This window comes from Schistocerca serialis, chromosome 5, assembly GCF_023864345.2.
Source record: "Schistocerca serialis cubense isolate TAMUIC-IGC-003099 chromosome 5, iqSchSeri2.2, whole genome shotgun sequence".
Classification (NCBI taxonomy): domain Eukaryota; kingdom Metazoa; phylum Arthropoda; class Insecta; order Orthoptera; family Acrididae; genus Schistocerca; species Schistocerca serialis.
Window position 1 is genome coordinate 693,577,286 of NC_064642.1, and position 14,540 is coordinate 693,591,825.

At 41.6% G+C, this 14,540-nt stretch overlaps 1 protein-coding gene across 1 annotated transcript in view; it reads left to right on the forward strand.

The window, feature by feature from the left end:
- The window catches only part of LOC126482181 (hemicentin-2-like), an 865,734-nt gene that overhangs the window by 609,674 nt on the left and 241,520 nt on the right, over positions 1-14,540 (forward strand). The window lies entirely within an intron of this gene.

Below are 14,540 nucleotides of genomic sequence, written 5' to 3' on the forward strand. Positions count from 1 at the left end.
TATTTAGCGGCAAAATGAAATTGAGTTTACTTTTGTGTGTCACTACCGGACGTATAAACACATCTCGAAATAATACGAGTGACAACTGTGAAAACAGCCAGGCAGTGCGATAAAGAGATTAACGCCACTATTAATGGTATATTTTTCTTCCATTGATTTAGGGAAACGCTTTGTAAATTTATTTGAATGAGTTGCCTGTTGCCCGAGATAACACTGTTTGATGGGACCACGTTAGTTTTGCCAATAGCCACCTTACAATGTGGCTGCAGAGTAACCACACTTAAGACCAGGCTGTGATATATACACTTACCTTCAGTTTTGAAGCTGTCGTCAGTTTCCTTCAATCGATTTTTTGTTATAATACTGCTTACTTTTAAACGTCTAATATGCACTACATCAAATGACCTCTTTTTCTCTTTCATCCGACCCTAAGGCGGAAACAAACTGTTACCGCACAAGACATTACAGTAATACCTCTTAGTATTCTTACCTTCAGTTTGTTACTTCAAGGATTTTGTAATGTAGGACGATTTTCAATTCAACCCAATTTTCCGTCTTCGTAGCGTATCATGAATTATTTGTGAAATGAACTTAAAACTTATTATAAAATGTCGTACAATGAAATTGATATATAAACAACTGATATTAACCGAGGAGCATTATTTTAATTAGACCCTATTTAAACCAATATTACATCGTACAGAGTTCTGTCAGCCGAAGAATCTTCGAAATATTCAGATGTTCGAATGAATACTTTTTAGGATCGTGCTCTGTTGATCCGTCGACTGTGTGTTACCAGGGACTTGTGAATGTGCCCATTTGCCTACATAAACTATTTGCAAGACGTTGTCTATGTTACGCACATGTATTTTTCCGAGAAGTTAAGCATATTTACAAATTTTATGCGAAGAATAAAAACGCCTAATATTAGGACTTAAAGATTATTACTTTTCTCCAAAAATGTGCGCTTTATTCAATAGCACCATTTTCGATAACGATCCGTAGCCAGAGATATTTTCCAGCTTTTAATGAAGTGCAAATTGAAAGGAGGTCGCAGTTATTATTGGTTGCCCAATCCTTCTGTTATGATTTCTAACATCTTGGCAGAAGAAACTGATGTACATACTATTACTGCAAATAACATCAAACATACAAACGTCTTGGCAGATACAAATCGTGCGTCGGGCCTAGAGTGGTATTAGGGACCATTACCTTCGTGGGAAAGTAATTCTACGAGTTCTAGTCCTGCAAGTTTCGCAGGAGAGTTCGTGTGAAGCTTGGAAGGTAGCAGATAAGGTAGTGGTTAAAGTACACCTATGAGGAGGGGTTATTTGTCGTGCTAGGGTAGATGAGACGACAGAGCACTTGCCAGGTAAAATAAAGTTCCCGAGTTCGAGTCTAGGTGCGGCATACACTTTTGATCTTTCAAGTAGTTTCATATCAACGCACGCTCCACTGCAGAGTGAAAATTTTATCCTGGAAACATCGAACATTGTAACGAAGAACTCACGCAGGATTTATGGTGGGCTGAGTATTATTATTTTCATGGGTTTAGAAGGAGAAAAGGCAACCGAAAACGATTTGTTAGAAGACAAAACTGTAAACTAGTGAAATACTAATGCTATTAGATTAAAGTTGCTACTTCCTAACTGTTTCGTAATACGTTGCAAGTACTGGCTACGTTCCGAACGCTTCAATCTTTAGCTAGCAGATGAGACATCGTTTAACTCACACAACACCGACGGTTGTGGTTTCTGTCCACTTTTTGAAAATATTGTAATCTATTAATGAACATTATACTTAAAAAATTTTAATAATTAGTTGCTGTTTTTAACTATTTCTTATACCAGATTTCGCAACTGTTCAGAATTTTTCAGTGGAACGTAATACAAAAATTTAAATCTTAATAGTCAATGTGACTTTCCGCAACAAATGTCATATTCATATTTTCAAGTTCAGAAGCCTTCTTATCCATTTATGCATCTTTAAAGTGTCTGTTGTGACCATAGCTCAATGACTGTTAACGAAATCTATTTTATTAAAAAGTTTTTACTGATGATCGTAAAGGCCCTTCGATTCTGTCTACACATTATGGAAAATGCGTCGGTATTCCTAAGGGATATTTTCGGGTTCTGAATCATACCTACAGTACATACATCAGTACCTGTGTAAAAAGGATGTTGTCAATAAAAGTTAACAACAAACAACGATTTTTTAAAAATATTTTTGTGTTGGGCATATAGTGCCATTCCCATTCCCCCCCCCCCCCCCCATCAGCCCTCCCCCCGCACCCCCCCCCCCGCCCGAACCCCGCCCCCCCCCGCTCCCTCCCCCCGGTAGGAGGCGTTATGGAAAATGCGTTGCTATTGCAAGGGATAAGGCGTCTTGCGTGGCAACACATAAAAAGATTTTAAAGTGAGTCAGGGACAACATTTCAGCCCTAGCCACTTCAGGGTTCGTAGCTCTAGACGCAGTAAAGAATGTGTTATATGCTGGTCGATATCGACAACCTTCATAAAAAAAAATCAGTATCGGTCGCTGCCATTTGATTTCTATCGATTCAGCAACCCTCACCAGCCACCGCACCTAGAGTGTTCTATAAGGGTGCGAATTCTAAGCGTAGGAATCTGGAGTTATATGTATTAATATATTAAATTGTTTCGATAAAGTGAGAAACTTACACAAAGTCTACCAAAATATAACCTTCTCTTTATTGTCAGGTACAATAACATAAAATTTTCGAATCTAAATGACCGGTTTAAGCCACCACCGGCCATTTGGAGTTCATTAGAGGAAGAAGCTGTAGATAAGTGCTAAGAACTCTGAAAGAATCTACATTGAGTTGTGACAATATTGGGCGAATCTTTAGAACAGCACTAGAGAGCATTAATGTTGTTCTTGTGTAGTGTCGTTGCAAGGCCTGATAGCGTGAACATCATCAGATGTTAAGTGATGACTATGAACGACTTGGATACGCCACGTACGCTTGTGAGACACAGTTATCAGCACCTGCCGGTTTGATAGGAACCACATCGTGGATCTAGATTTGATCGGCTGGTCAAATCGTGCCACATCCAGATTTGTGGGGTATTCGAAAGCGACAGTAGCTTGATGTTGGGCTACTCTTGTGCACCAAGGCATTTTTCAACCGGATAGTCCCCATTTACACACGGCACGTGTCGCTATGAACTGTCTGCGTGATGTTGAGGTACTGCTGTTACAAGCAAGCCCCCTCCACAGATCAGTCCCCGATGGAACATGTCCGGAACCGGGACGAATGTCAACCTTGTCCTACTGTCAGTTCCCAGGGCATGAAGGACCAGTCAAAAGTAGAGTCAGCTTGCCTCATGGAGGGATACAACTGCTAGTTCCCAAAATATCAAGGACCAGTTGTAGGGGTAGTTCCAGTTTGCCTCATGCCGGGGATTTATATCGCTCTTCCCAACCGAATCTGTGCATCAATCCTATCTAGAGGTGGTGCAACGTCATACTGATACGTGCGCTCATACTAATAAAGTTCTTTGTAAATTTACTTCAATTTTAAAATCACCGAAATAACGTCACATACCTTCACAGCCTGTGAAATTTCGTTTTGATTCCTCGTCTCCTTACGGGGTAGACCCCACAAACATTTCAAACATCTAAAATTTTTTGCTAGAAAATTCCACATTACCGTCTCTAGCATCCTACTGATAATCTATGTTTTCTCATGTCATATACCCATTTCCCGTTAAGTTATTGACTTGTTCAGATTTACACATTCTTGGATATTCTGCAGTTCAGACGGAAGTGCCTGGCGGAGCGTATATTGAACCACTTTCACACTACTACCACTCTCTAACAGCGCGCGGAAGAAACGAACTCTTAGATCTTTCAAATGTTCGCAGCTCGTGGTCTTTCGGTAGCGTTCTCGCTTCTTGCTCACGGGGACCGGGTTCGATCCCGGTGGGGTCAGGGATTTTCCCTGCCTCGAGATGACTGGGTGTTGTTCTGTTGTCTTCATCATCATCATTCATCCCCATTACGGTCGGAGGAAGGAAATGGCAAACCACGTCCGCTTCGACCTTGCCTAGTCGGCGGTGCGGGTCTCACGCATCGTTTCCTACGCTCCTCGTTACCTCATCATCATCAGAGCTTCCAATGCAATGATTTACTTCTCCGTACGAATAAAGTATTCCCGCAATCGAAGTAGATCGTTGGAGACTGAAACTTCGGGAAAAGGTCTTGCCGTCACGAAGAACATTTCTCCGTTAATGAGTGACACACAACTAGCGCATCATATCCATGATACGCTCTCTCCTATTTCGCGGCAATACAAAATGAGCAGCAATTCTTCGTACTTTATTGGCGTGTTCCGCCAATCTGATCTGGTAAGTGTCCCATACTGCACAACATTACTCTGGCAGAGGACAGACAGACGTAGCGTAGGCAATCTCTTTAGTAGACCTGTTGCATCCTTTCAGTGTTCTGTTAATAGAACGAGGTCTTTGGTTCGCCTACACCACAACTTTATGTACGTGATAGTTCCAACTTACGTTGTTCGTAAATGCAATTCCTAGGTTTTTAATTAAATTTCCAACCTTTAGATTCGTATAAGTTATCATGTAACCAAAATTTAACGGATTCCGTTTAGGACTCTCGTGGAAGGCCAGACACTTTCGTTATTTGAAGTCAGTTGATACTTTTCGCACAATACAGGTATCCTGTCTAAATCACTTTGTTATTTGTTTCGATCTTCTGATGACTGTACTAGACGAAATGAGAGTATCAGCGGCCAACGACCTAAGAGGCTGCTTGATTGCCTCCTAAGTCGTATACAGCGTGTCCCAGCTATCTTGTCCACCCAAAATATCTCTGGAACAATAACAGCTATTGGAAAACGACCTTCACCGGTATCAATTTAGGGCTGGGGCCCATGAATGTACATATTTGGAAACATTCTAAAACGAAAGCATATGTGTTTTTTAACACAAACTTATGTTTTTTTTAAATGGACCTCCTATATTTATTCTTCAGCAATCCATAGCATGACGAAGCACATACACAATGGCATTGATTGCATCGCAATATTCCCATTACATCCCGAGATATTGAGACGCGAATTTGACGCTTGAAACACCCGACATGCACTGCTGGCGCACGTCCTGAGGCTCAGGCGTGAACTCCATGCCGCAGGATGGTAGCAGACCGTATTATTCGTTTCGGACCTCTTGATAAGTGTGGAAGCGTGATTACGCATGTCAATCACATCGCGAATACGGGCAGCATGGGGTTCACGCTATCTGGAGAAAGACATCTTGAGGCGGCAGGTGGTCACCACACGATTCCTGCATGCTACTGGGGACGGGGCGATCTGCCCCAATCCCGCTGAACAATTGCAAATCACCGCGTGTTCCTTGTAAGTTTGTATGGACCAACATCAGTCTCCCGATTCATGCGACGGAAGTGTTAATAACTTATTACCTACTGATCAACGTCTGCACCGAATTTGACTTAGTGCACGGCTAAATGATGTGGTTCCTTAGACACGCTTCAGCTCAGATTTACCGGCAGTGGCCATCTGGCGGACTGATTCTGATTGCGGAATCACCTTGCTCGCCTCACCAGGACTTCCGTCATTGCTTACACAGGCGACATTATCCTGCAGCCTGATTCATCTGTCTTCCTGAAGTCGAAGGTTAATTCCGTGATTTGGTCAATTGTTCATTTTGTACATTTTTTTGTTGCTGCTGTGTACATGTGGAGGGGCGGGTGGGGATGGTTTTTGACGTTTCAGCAGTACATGCTTATCGCACACTGGGACGCACCGCAAGTGCCTCGTTATCGGAACGCTTTGTCTAGAATGCTAACCTCACGTTTACGGTGGCCACCAGGTGTGGCCTTTATCTAATAGAGATCTTGTGGCGCCCTATCATTTTCCGTTTCTATCTTTGGAAGGCTGTTCCGCCGATTCGTTCTCTGTTGCATACGTGGAGAAAAAAAATTGACTCACGTTTAGAGGTATGTTTTGTCTTCTAGCTATTTGTAGCTGCGCTTTGTGTTTAAAAACAAAAGGGCAAAAAGGCGATACAGCATGTGCACAAAAAATGCAGTAAAGTGCGTGCCTGGGAACGGAGAGATCGCATGACTGAATCCGGACGACGGCTATTTTCAGTCCGTAATTTACTCTTCGTCTCTCAATAATGTGGGGAGTCGTTAGGAACGATAAATGATTACGATTACACGTCATATTCTGTTTCCTTTTCCCACTGAGATAACTGGGTTAGCTTAGAGACCCGCCGTCTCCGCAGCTGCGCCAAATTGTTGTAAGAGGCGTAATCGGGCATTGAGCCACAGGAAATAAATTACCTAAGAATTTAAGCAGTTTTTCATCCTACTGTGTCGTATACCTACAATAAGTAGAATATCGATTTTGTAGCTTTAAATGTTACCTCTGTCGCAAAGCATTTGTCTTCCTTGTATGTAGCATACTATCCCATCAAGATTCACGTTGCATTCGTTAGTCATAGTAACGACTTTCACTCCGGTCTATTATCTATGTAATCAGTATCTTCATTGGTAGCGCACCAATCGTTAGTTTACGAACGCTTTCCATCGTGAATGTCGATGTTTCACTATCATGTGTTGAAACTGATGATCCTCCAGATTCTAAACTTTCCGAATCAGATACACCGTACTCATAGCGTTGATAACACTATATTGTTTACCAAAAGCACACGACACGAATATTGTTCTGTCACACACCTCTCATACTGACCACACAGTTGTTTTCTTCAGCTGCCTGAATGCAAAATTAAACCAGCTGGTCCATGGCATCGTTGTTAATATGTATAATTTTCTTTTCGTCGTGTGTGTCGCTAGATTAAACTTGTTTTCAAACACCCCTGTGTTGTTCTTGTATATGTTGTTGAAGTATATTCGTAGTAGAGACAAACTGAACGATATCATAAGCAGCTTGAAGATCATGCAGCGACGTTCTCTTAATTCCTTTTCCTTGCTCTCAGTTTAAGAATATCAAAAAATTGTCGGTGGTTACTATGAATAGGATTGAAATTTTCGGCATCCTTGAATGATTCCTCTTTCAATTCTGAATGTTACACTTGCCTCAGTAGGTGTAACGAAAGATTTGTCATTGATGAATAAATTCTTCAGTCATTACATACGATGTCTTGAAGTACATATTGCCAAAATCTTTAGATTCGAGATAAAGTAGTAATTTATGCTGTACCTCGGTTCCAAAATTTCGTTCACCTCGTATAAATATTCAATTAACTCTCGAATTCAATTCGTTCCTTCGTTTGATTTACTTCGATTCTTTTATCATATTTTGTTATGTGCACAGTACGTAGCAGAGACAAGGCTAAAGATTTGGTGCCTCTTGTCTGTCTCCTTCCGTATGATCAGAATAATCCTAGCATTGTTACGATTTTGGGAAATTCTTTCACAGTTATGCTGTTGATAATTTAGCAAGTATCTTTTGTATTGATATTTCAGCACCTTCAGTTATTGTTGTTGAACCATTGTTTATAGGTGCTTTCCGTTTGTTCATTTGTCGATTAACGTTCTAGAGCTCATATCGCATAAAAGCAAGACTGAAACCATTTTGATTTTCATTGATTATCTAATGAGGTATGTTATCACATTATTTGAACGCTCACAAACTTTTCTTTCTGCTGTTCTACCTGACATCTATACGGGCGAAACGGAATTTCTTTCCGTATCCATTTCTTCGTACGCCTTCAATTTTCAATGTTTTTTCTTTTCATATTTTGAGTTTACTTTCGCACATCTGCTCAAAGATATTTTCGATTGGTTTGGTCCAAAGCATCATATGCTATACTTTTCGTATTAGACACTTGTCCTCTCATTAACAAACCATTTCCAGCCTGACATCTTCTTTCCCTTCTATTTCGTAATACAGCTACAGCTTTTGGTGTTTACATACGCTGACGAAAAAAAAATTGCAACAACAAGCAAATTTGTGACAAACTAAAGTTGGTAGGCGTGTTTATATATCTGAAAGATGTCAGTATCTATTCGCACTAGTAGCGTCGTTATGAAGATGCAATTCAGGTTTCTTTTAAATACACGCTGTGACGATCGCGAGCATTAGTTACCTTTGAGAATGGAAGTCTTGAGCTGATGTTAGTCGAGAATGCCTTTAAGGCAACAAAAATGCCATTACCAACACATCAGTAAGTTTGAACGAGAACGTGTGACAGGATTATGAGAAGCTGGATTTTCCTTCTCCGATACTGCGAAAAGACTTGGCAGGAATGCAGCCACTGTACTTGACTGCTGGCAGCGGTGGTCACGATAACGTACTGTCGCAAGACGACCGGGCTCCGGACGCCCGTGTGGCTTTACCAAGAGGGAAGACGATCGTCTTTGGCGTATGGATCTGGCGTGTCGTACTGCATCTGCATCAGTTTGAGCAGCACCACAGCGACACAAGGAACTGTTACTAATCTGTTACTTTAAGGTCAGCTCCAATCCAGATGCCCTGTAGCGTGCATCCCATTGACCGCATATCACTGCCATTTGCTAGTTCAGAGCGCTGCAATCTCGAACCGCGTGACCGCTACGGTCGCAGGTTAGAATCCTGCCTCGGTCATGGATGTGTGTGACGTCCTTAGTTTAGTTAGGTTTAAGTAGTTCTAAGTTCTAGGGGACTGATGACCTCAGAAGTTAAGTCCCATAGTCCTCAGAGCCATTTGAACCATTTTTTGTTAGTTCAGTGGTTTCATGCAAGAGCTCCAGGAGGACGGGGTTGAAGTCTATTATGTTTTCTGATGAAAGCTACCTCTTCCTCGGTGCCCGTGATGGCCGTATGTTGGTTAGAAGGACGTCAGATGAGGACCTCCAACCAACTTGTCTGCATGTACACCAACTAGACCTGCACAGGAGTTATCGTATGGGACGTGATTTCATGGGACACCAGGGGCACTCTTGTGGTTATTACACTCACGCTGTCAGTAAATTTCTACGTCAGTCTGGTGGTTCGACCTATTGTGCTGCCGTTCATGAACAGCATTCCAGGAGGCGTTTTCCAACAGGTTAAAACTGGCCTGCCGGCCGCGGTGGTCTAACGGTTCTGGGCACTCAGTCCGGAACCGTGGGGCTGCTACGGTCGCAGGTTCGAATCCTGCCTCGGGCATGGATGTGTGTGATGTCCTTAGGTTAGTTAGGTTTAAGTAGTTCTAAGTTCTAGGTGACTGATGACCACAGATGTTAAGTCCCATAGTGCTCAGAGCCATTTGAACCATTTTTTTTAAAGCTGGCCGACACACCACTGTTGTAACCCAACATGCTCTACATGGTGTCAACATGTTGCCTCGGTCTGCTCGATCATCAGATTTGTCTCCAATCGACATCATCGGCCGACAGCTCCAACTTCTTCCACAACCAGCACTAACCGTCCCTGCATTGACAGACCAAGTGCTACAGGCATGGAACTCCATCCCAAAAACCGACATCTGACGACTGTACAGCACAATACATGCGCGTTTGCAAGCATTCGTTCAACATTCTGGCTGTTGCACCGGTTATTAATGCGCCAGGATTTCACACTTGCAATGCCTTATCTCGCGCTTACATTAACTCAGGATCTTGCGATGTTCCTGAGTTAAATATATTACATAGGGGAACGTAATCGCAAAATTTCATTTCTCTACATTATTTATTTTTTTGGTGTTGCAATTTTTTTGCGTTATTACGTATACGTGTTACATAAATCCACCATTCGTCTATGTGTAATGTTCAGGATGTGTTATCAACCTACTTTTGATACGGTTTGTCCCATGGAGATCTATTCTTAACACCAAAAAATTTATCTGATTTGTCCATTTTATGTCTTGCATCCCGATGCAGCTGCATATATCAACAGCTACTATTCTTTCAGAGCAAAAAGAGTCTCTGTCGCAAACGAGGCCGTTTTTGTTCTGAAACACTTTTAACTCGATTGCTGTATCAGCCAACCGCTATGGAATGGGAAATGGGAAAACCACCAGCAATTTATCGTGCACGTTTTACTCCTTCCACGTAACGCCTCACTCCAAATTATAACTAAAAGTTAAATTTTACGTTCTTTTTCGTCAGAGAAACTTCTTTTGTTACTACTAGTCTACAATTTAAATCCTCTTTGCTTCTATCATCGTCAGTGTGTTTGATACCTTGAAAGTATCTAACCAAAATTGTATCCTTTTATTCAGTGAAAATATCATTGATAAGATTGTTCTAAATTAATTATTCAGCAAACCTGCATCTGACTGCGTCTGTGAACTTGTTTCTTGCACCCCTCCATTCTGCCACAAATGCAACATGTATTTAGACTCAGCAATAAAATTTAAGAGAATAATGCCGTTTGTGCGATGGCATTAAGATGGTACTGGAAAATTAACTTTTGGCCCTGATGTTTACTTGGTTCTTTCATTGGTGGGTAACTTTACTCTTTTTCATATTCAATTTAAGCATTGGATACAATGTTGATCTCAATATACATATATTGTTAAAATTTTAAGTCATACACAAAACCTACATTTCCAACATTTTTGTAGCACGAAACAATCTTTTATCAAACGCTTACTGTGTCAAACCTTGGACATACAAATCCTAACTCTGAATATTATCTAACAAAACCAATTTGAAATCATTATATATCTTCTCTCATTTACGTGCTAAGGTTTGGTCTGGGGCAGCGAGCGCGACCTACCTTACAGCTGTCACCACACGTCTGCTTTCTCCGGGTACCTACCTGCGACTCCTCGGTTTTTTACTGCACGCGCCCGGCTCTCTTAACCATCAAAGAACCTTCTACTCAAAGATATTGTACTCGTTCCACCTTGCGGTTGGAAACTACCGACTATATTCTGGAGCTACCCCGATCAGACCTTAGCACATACCTTTCAACCTAAATAGCAAGACGTCTAGTAATTTTAGTTTCTCATTTTAGAATAATTTCTGTAGTATCAATTGACATGACTGACCACTCCCCCTCCTTCCGTAGCTGCGTGCTAACTGTGGCTGACTGACATGTGTGAAATCCAGTTTCGATTCCTGGTACTGTCAGCGGTTTTTTTTTCCGAGGTGGAAATGCTGGAAGGGGGCCACTCATCATAGCGAAGCCTACTGAGGACCTCCATGACCTATTAGTAGTGGTTCCAAATTCAAGAAACACTACAGTAAACAGGAGAGCGGTGTGCTGACCACTTGCTCCTCCAATCGGATCTGGTGACGCCATTGGAAGAGAGTGACATGGTGCTCTTTCAGGTCGGACTGGCGCGTCCATGGCTATTGACGTGACTCGACTACAATACACTGCCACGTTACTTTAGTCTTATAACTTGTTTGAAGGATTTTTATCCATAGCGTTCCAATGATTTTCCCCTTTCGTTTGTTGCCACTGAAAAAATAACTGGAGCATTTTCACGTTTCGTCTTACTTACTTTTCCAAATTCATTACTATTATATGATAAAGAATCATGTAACTTCCTTATTGTATTACTACACTACAACAAACTCCTCCGAAATGCGTCAGAGTTGACTGAAAATCACGATTACACATTTGCATTACATTATTTTTAAAACAAAAACATTAGTTTTACCTTTTTAATGCAGCGAAATAGTTAAATGCAATATGCTGGTGTGACGTATCATTGAGGACAGCTCAGAGGCTGAGTAAATATATCTTGGATTTAACAACCACAAAAAAAAAATGGTTCAAATGGCTCTGAGCACTATGGGACTCAACTGCTGAGGTCATTAGTCCCCTAGAACTTAGAACTAATCAAACCTAATTAACCTAAGGACCTCACAAACATCCATGCCCGAGGCAGGATTCGAACCTGCGACCGTAGCGGTCTTGCGGTTCCAGACTGCAGCGCCTTTAACCGCACGGCCACTTCGGCCGGCCTTGGACTTAACACTGTAACGTATAAGATGTAGTCCGAAGTTCAATTTGAGTATGTGAAAAAATTTCACCGCCGTTCGGAGTCCTCGTTGACCTGTAGGTCTCCCTATAATAGTAGGTAAGTCGGTTCACGCGTATTTAGTAACGGATGGGATATAGCCTCCGAGAGAAACACTGCTGTGTTGAAACCAGGATTCTAGTTCAGGACGACTTTACCCTTCATACACTGCAAATTAACAGAGTATATGTACAATCAATATGACACTGGACTCGCCATCAGGAGGACGTGGCTTCATATCTCGGTCCCGCCATCCCAGTTTACGAGTAATATCTTTTCCACCAACAGCTTAGGCCGAAAGCTAGGCTGCGCTGTAAATTCTTTCCCTCAGGATTGTGCGAAATTTTGCCGCATTGCTATAGATCTCTTCATCCATAGGTCGTTACATCTTTAATATTTCTTTTTTCATCCTTAGCCCTTTAATTCGTTTTGAGCCCGTAGTGATTAAATATTCATGCAGAAATAGGACTCGAAACCAAGCTCATCCCTAGCTTGAACTGTCCCTTATTCACTGAGCACTTCAGAGGCACAACATTTTAATTTACAGTGTTGGTTCCTCGCTAACTTGGAACGTACGAGCGTGGATGAAGGACTGGAACGTATAGAGATTGCACCGTAACTTCGGTCTCTGGTTGTAATATCTGGGAGATTTTGCATTGTGTATAATATTTTATTGCATCCGCTGCGTTGAAAAAGGTGCAAACTTATGATACTTAAATTAGAAACATTTTCCATAAGCCATGCTCCACAGGTTGTAAAATAAAAAAAAAATCATGTCGAAGCCATTAACTACTGCTACAGAGATTCATTCTGGGTTACTACTAATTTTGACACTAAATCCTCATATCCAGCTCCCCGACTAATACAGAAAGAAGACGGACTGAACTCTGTTTAAAGTAGCGTACGGTTAAAGGCGCTGCAGTCTGGAACCGCAAGACCGCTACGGTCGCAGGTTCGAATCCTGCATCGGGCATGGATGTTTGTGATGTCCTTAGGTTAGTTAGGTTTAACTAGTTCTAAGTTCTAGGGGACTAATGACCTCAGCAGTTGAGTCCCATAGTGCTCAGAGCCATTTGAACCATTTGAAAGTAGCGTAACGAGCACAATATTTCACCATGTAACTGGCTTCGCTTTCAGGTAACACCACCTGAGTGTCACTAAGTGCAAACAATCCCATGTACGAAACCATCAGTCTATGTCAAATTACTTAATTCGCCTACTATTGTTATTCATTGATACTAACACTATTACTCAAACAAGAAAATGTGATCATGTAGTCGATATCATATTTCCGTTTAATTGTAACATTCAACTACGTAAAACTGACAATATTGTTTCCAGAACGAGATTTTCATTCTGCATGGGAGTGGGAGGAGATTGAAACTTCCAGGCAGATTAAAAATGTGTGTCGGATCGAGACTAGAACTCGGGACTTTTGCCTTTCGCAGGCAAATGCTCTACCAACTGGGCTACCTACACATGACTTACAACCCATCCTCACGGCCTCACTTCCACCAGTTTGGATGGTTGGAGACCTGGTACTTGCCGAAGTGAAGGTGATAGGACGGGTCGTGAATCTGCCAGGAAGTATCTTAACTGAAATTTGCTAACGAAATACAGCTAGGACAATCTGATAGAACGTGATTAGCATTACTCGTATCTGCATCACATAATTCACATAAAACATTACAAAAAACCTGTGAAAAGTAATTTTTGTCGAAAATGGCCAAGAAAAGATTTCTTTAATGTATAACAAAAGCCACCCTATTAGACTCCTCACCATCTAATAACGTCAGAAAAGCTGTGTCCCTTTAAAATCTTTGTAACAGTGATAAGAATAGTGTAGGTATTGATGATTGCTGAGGAACTGAATGTCCTATCAACATGACGAGCCCATAAATGATCACGAGACTGAAGGATTACTGTACCAATAAGAGATTAGAGCTTAACGCAAAAGTAAAAACCGCAATGCAACATTTTTCTTGATGGTGTAAAAATTAAAGAATGATAAGGTTACATGGCTTTGTGATTCCATGACTAACCATTAAGACGCCCGAGTCTTTAAATGCAGTCATTCTGCAATCTTTCACTCTTCTCTTGTCTTCTGCCTGGTTCGATGATGGCCAGCACGACTTCCTCTCATATGCAAAAATATTCATTTCAGAGCAGCGTCTGTACCCGTCATCCTCAATTGTTTGTTCACGTCATCTAAATAAGGTAGCCCACCACCGTCGTAACCTTACATCTTTACATGTATCCTATCGTCCTGTCCTTTCCTGTAGTCACTATTTCCACGTAAACTATTACTCGCCGGCTGCATGGTGAACCTTCAAAGTTATTACCTAACCTTCTGAATTAATTTCCAGATCACGAGCATAACACCTCATCTCAAACACTTCTTCTTTTGCTGTTTCACCACGGTCCACCATCCGCTACAATACTGTGCTCGAGGCGCATGAACTTACAAATTTATTCGTCAAATTGAGGATCATGTAAGCAACAGGAAACCTCTTGCTTCGTCTGTCATACGCTGTTTTGTTTCCGAGGGAGTGGAACTCCAGTACTTCGTCCACT